The sequence below is a fragment of the Erithacus rubecula genome (assembly GCF_903797595.1).
Source record: "Erithacus rubecula genome assembly, chromosome: 1".
Classification (NCBI taxonomy): domain Eukaryota; kingdom Metazoa; phylum Chordata; class Aves; order Passeriformes; family Muscicapidae; genus Erithacus; species Erithacus rubecula.
This window is the reverse complement of record NC_136658.1, coordinates 35868165-35874208: the sequence shown is the minus strand read 5'-3', so window position 1 is coordinate 35874208 and position 6044 is coordinate 35868165.

Below are 6044 nucleotides of genomic sequence, written 5' to 3'. Positions count from 1 at the left end.
ACAAGTACTGTGAGCAAAGCAAGGACCATGGGCACAATTCTGCTATACCTGCCACAATCCACATAGAAAAGAAACTCTTCATGGTTTCATCGATCTGGAAACCAAAAGGAACTACAATGTCTCCAGCCCATAATCTCAGTAAAGGGACTGTAAATTTCTTCCAGGTGATTTAAGCATATTGTGTAAAAAGATATCAACTCTTCCTTTGAAAAAAACAAAGTTGTAGTGATCTACCACTTCCTTGTGAAAGCACCCTACTGTTTAGTTATTCCCACAGAGATTGCAATTTATTTCAAGGTTAAATCTATCCCACTCTGCTTTTGCAATATCATCAAATGTGAAGGCCCATCACAAAGAATTACAGTGACATCTATGTCAAAAAGCACAGAACCCATCATTCTGCTAAACTTGCTAAGCACAAAGCTGAATAATCTTGCTTTGTGATTTTCTAATATTATCTAGAGATACCCACACTCCCTTTAATTTTATTATTTTACTTCCAGAGTCACTGTAAGGTGATCATCAGGGAAGCAAGAGGAAGCAGAAGGCTCTGTTGTGTGCCAGAGAGAATGAAGGGCATGCTGTAAACAATATCTATGTGCCAAATGCTACTCAATCTTTCAACAGATCATTGAGCAGTCAACAGCTCTGGTCTGGAAATACACTGATTCTTTAGAGAAAAGTCCACAACCAAATTGGTCCTTTGGATATCTGGCTGCTATGATTTTGGAAAAATATAAAATAGCTCACAGCATTAGTACATTTATATACACGAGGGAAGCAAATTAACTGCTGAAATTCATGGCACTACACATTAACTTTAAAAACTAAAGCTTTTTACACATAAGTTCCATCAAAACATTTTGTCCTCTAACATCAACAGCAACAGAAGAAGCTGATGGCTGGTGTGAGAATCTTAATTGAAGTGACAGCAAGACTTTGCCAGTTAAGCATATTTTTATGTCAAGGAGAAAAAATAGAAAATGTCAAACTGTAACTAAAAGTAACTACAAGCATGTTAAGCTAATAAAATTAGTTTGCACTTCATTCTTTAAAAGTCTCAGCTATTCCTGTGAATAGTGAACTTCCTACAATTCCTAAAAGTTCAGCAAGAGTTGAAAGCACTTAGTAATTGGCAGGAAGTTGCTCAGCACTGTGCCATGGTGTTTATAGAGCAGAATTTGAAAGTCTGGCTGGCATGACAGGAACTTCAGAGAGAGACACCTTCAAACAAAGAGGATTCTTGCTCAAGCATAAGTCTTCAGGGATTCACTGTAAGTCACATAGCTGTTAAGACATTTAGGTTGATTGAATGTGAGAATGTTATATGTAAACATCAACTTTCAAAAGGGTTGTGATTTAGAGAGCTGCAGGTGTTGCTTTTGTAAATTTCATAGAGCCCAGTGCCAAAAGAGGACACAGCATGAAAAATTATGAGCATTATAAGCAACTAAAGCATTTTCTTCAATAGAATGTATTGAGGAAGGCCTTGTCAACGTCTGACTTATCTTTCCACTTCTATAAAACATGGTACAGATGTAACTGTCTAGTCTGACTTTTAGTCACAATATTTAGCTACCTGAAAGATAAATGAGACACTATACATTTCTCCTTGTTCGGTCTTTCCCAGTTTTGGAACTGTGAGCCTTGGAAAGCAGATGACACACTCAATTATTATCAAGTAAATTTTTTATCTGTCATTTGATCACTTCTGACAGCAGATGAAATATAAAAAGACTGAACTTGCACTACAGAATTAGCCTGCAAAATATACTGGCATGTATCCAATGCACAAAATATAAATTATCTTTCAGTAATTTCTGAAAAATATTTTTATGGTTTTCAGGTAAGATCAGCCAAAGTTCTGGTGATGTCACATTTCTATAGTATCTTCCAGAATGTTACATATCATATTCTGCTGGAAAAGGAATCATAAAGTCCAAGAGTTCTCCTGCTACCTGGAGTACTAGGAAAAAACGAGTGTCTTAGTGTGTGTTAGTCTTAGCTTTAAATGTTTATAGATCAGATTTGCTCCTTTTGCAATTCAATATAATTCTACTAACTTCAATGGAGCTATGCCAAGTTAACACCAGCAGATGAATCCACTGTTTTCTTTTGTATCAAAATTCACATCTTCTAAAGGTTATTTTAGGCTGTACTCTGGGCAAACTGTTGTGACTATGAGTGTTATTCAGGTTTCAGAAAAAGGATTTCTCCAGGATGGTGACAGTATAAACCGGCTTCTTCTACCTTGTCAATATGGTCCAGCTTTCTATTTGAAGAGCTTTTCCTGCAATTTGTAAAGCCAGAAGAAAGCACTGTGACCATCTACTTTGGCTTTCTATATATAGAGAGGTCATCATAATTTCTGGGCGAAAATCAGGAAATCATCCTGTCTCAATTTAGACATTATTATTATTATTGGTGATTTTTCAGGATATATATTACTTTCCCTTTTTATTTGCTTTCGTGTTTTTAATCTCATTCTTAGGGTGAAAACATTGAGCTTTAAGTTAAACAGTCTATTCCTAGCACCTTGTTCCACACATAGTTACTTCCAGTCCTGTGCTCCTTAAAATACCTTTTTGATATCCTTGTTCTAACACAGACTGAGCTCAAAAGATCTCTCCAGAGGAGAAGGAGCATTGTAGTCTCTGAGACAGTTTAGGGAGTGACATCTATCATGAAGCAATCACTGAAAACACAAACTAAAAGCCATGTGGATTTCTCATTTGTCCAAGACTATCAAACTACTTTCTAATAAAAACTAGTGGTCACTTGTGTTTTGAAGTAGCTGCTGAGTTAGAAAAGAAAGCATGCATTATCCATCATTTCAGGTACCACTGTTACCAGGACATAAACATTTCTTATCTTTCAGTACTGAAATGACTCAGTTTGTCTTTGACTTCACGGGCAACAGAGAAGCATCATAAGATGGAATTCATCTCACCCCACTTTAAATGTCTAAATCTGATCTACGTATGTACTTTTCATAGAAAAAAATAAATAGGCACTTCCATGGCAGCTCTGTCACACACAAAGCTTGACAGATCATCTAGTCTGAGTGTTGGAGGCAACTGTGAGATTTCCATGTTGAATCTTATGAAAGAAATAAGACTGTGATGATGAGATTTAGGGAAATTCTCTCAGGAGATTGACATGAACAGAAAATTAGGAAAACAAGAACCCAGAGTAAATCTGAAGTGTGGAACCAAAAAGAAATCACAAGAAAGGCAAAGGAGTTCTTGGAAGGAAAAGATATGAGCAAAACCCAGGGTTCCAACTGCACAGAGGTAGGAAGTATCTGTGCTGTGGTTCTGCCACTTGGAGAAAAATTACAAATCCACAAATTGCAAATCTTGGCAACACCTGTTTCTTATTGTCACAAAATATTTTGCCACTTGGGAAGGATATAATCTGTAAGGTTTTCCCACTGTAAGTTTCCAGAGAGGGAAACAAGATTCAAGGGAAAGGGCCTCGGAAGTGTACACGTATATGAATCCATTTGATGATATTTTGTATTAGAACTTGTAATGAACACCACAGCTCCTGCACTTCAGTTGCACTTTATGTGTGATTTTTTTTTCTTGTTCTCTCCATATATGCACATATGTAAAACCAAATGTATTTATTAAAAGACTAAACTGCTACTGTCACAGAAGTAGGATACAGCAAAAGGACAAAATACTGAATTTGGCAATAGTGTTTCCCATGCTTTTACAGTACTGCATAAAACAAATCTGTAAATTCTCAGCAGGGTTAGGGGGAGATTACCGCACACTGATAGCTCAACCTGAAAAGATTTCTTTTTCTATGTTAAGAATAAATAGTAAAGACTATAATCCTGGCAGCAGATTTTACACCTACATCCAAAGGACGTGTAGGTTTATTACCTACTACATAGAACGGTGCAATGTCTTAAAATGTGAACCAAACCTTTTACTGAGGTGTACTGCAGACTCCACTACTGCAATCAATACTCCAAAGAGCCCTATTTTTCTTGGACGAGAGACATACATATATCTGATATTTGAGGAAGCCAGGTGAATAAATCAATAGCTAAACAAAAGTGCACTTAATCATATCTGTTTTGGACAGCTGCAGGTTGGAAAACCTACACAGCCCATGCATTGGCTTCTGTTTAAAGCTTGGACAGGAATCTGTGTTCCCTAAATGGCAACATCCTGTTGCTGGGTATTACTGAAGCTGGAATGATCACAGTAGCAAATAATTGTGTGCCAGCATTAGACAAATCTACTGCTCAAACTTTTAACTTCTAGTATAGTTTGTTGTTGGAGTACTTTAGCATAAATATGCAACTTAATTACCACCAAATTATGTACTTTGTAAGTTTAACAGCTTTCCTGGAACATGTAACAAAGATTCACACATTCACTTTAACCTTAAATCGACTTGGCTGCATTTTCTTACTTAGAGTCAGCCCAAGGAGGAATTTAATATACACACATAATTTATCTTTCCTTAATGGTTTTAAGCACTGACCATTATTGGATATTTCTCATGGCACTGCAAGTGATCATTAAACATACATAATAGTCTTACTAATGAGTAGATAATTCCAATGCCAAAATTTTCGCCATCCAAAGGTACGTTTGTGCATGGAATTGCTGCTATGCTTAAAGGTGGCCCTTTACTTGACATTACTTAATAAAGCCCTTCGAGATAACCACAGTGGAGAGATGTTTTAGAAAAGCACAATTTTATTTCTTCTCTGCTTTAGCCCTAAGCGGTTCAGCATTATTTGAACATCAGCAACAGCACTTCTTTATGACTTCAAAGTCAGAACCTAACCTCAAATTGGCAGTGCACCTCGAGATTAAAACTGTGCCCAGCACGAAGAAATGGATGTTTTCAGCAGAAAGGGGAGCAACAGGAGGTAACAACACGAGTCTAAGACCACTCAATTAGAAGGTTTATTAAGGTTACACTAAGGTGCCTGTCATGAACACTGTCGCAGGAAACACTTTAAGAAAGGCAAGAGGAAAAGGATGAAACCACTAAGCCTGGAAAGAGTTTTGTAGCTGTTATTAACCTGGAAGAAGGGCAAGATTCCTTCCAGCAGACAGCCGCGTGTCAGCCGCACTGCAACCACTGCAAGCCCAAGAAACGTCTTTTGTTTACAAAACGTGTAATCCTGACAAGAAGAAAAGACAACTGACCGAGATGGTCAATTTCCCACCAGTAGCAGCTACTGTCTGTTTGGGAAGGCGGTGAGAGGTCTGCTCCCCAGGCTGCGTGTGACAGCGCTCCCGGTGCCCGCTCTGCCCAGCCAGCCCCTGCCCCGGAGCCTGCCCTACACTTTCATTTTCGGCCCATTATCGCAGAGTTCGATCAACTCAACAGGCGCTTCCGTCCTGCTGGTACGCGAAAAAAAAGAAAAAAAAAAAAAAGGAATTTCTCCCTTACAAACCTTTCTCACTGCCCCGTCCTGTGCGCTCTTCCCGCACGGCCAGCAGGCCGGCACCTGAGGCGCGGACGGGTTGCACGCAGGGCGGGACCGGGCTGGGACCAGCACCGGCACCAGCACCGGCACCAGCACCGGGACCGGGCTCCGGGCGGCGGGGCCGGGCGCGGCTGGGCCGGGCGGGCGGCAGAGGGCGCCCCGCGTTCCGCAGAGCGGGGCCGGGAGGAGCCTCCGGCGCGGCCGGGGAGGGCCGGGGGAGGGCCGGAGCTGCCACGTCCTCGGCGGCGAGCGGCGGGCGGGCAGCGCAGCCCGCGCCTCAGCCCCACGTGCGGCGGCCGAGCGGGGAAGTTGCCGGCGGCCGGCGCTGCGGAGCCCGCTCCTCTCCCGCCGCTGCCCGGCCCTCGCCGTCCCTCGGGAGAGCGCAACTCCGGTAAGGGCGCGGGGCGGCCCCGCCGTCCCGGGGGAGGCGCTGGAGGGGGCGGCGGGAGCGCCGTGACGGGGCACGGGGCGAGCCCGCGCTGTCCCGCGGGGCAGCGGGATCGGCTCCGGCCGGGACAACTTCCTGCGGCTCGGGCTCCGAGCGCTCCGTGCCGCGGCGGGGGCGCCGCGGGGAGCCCGG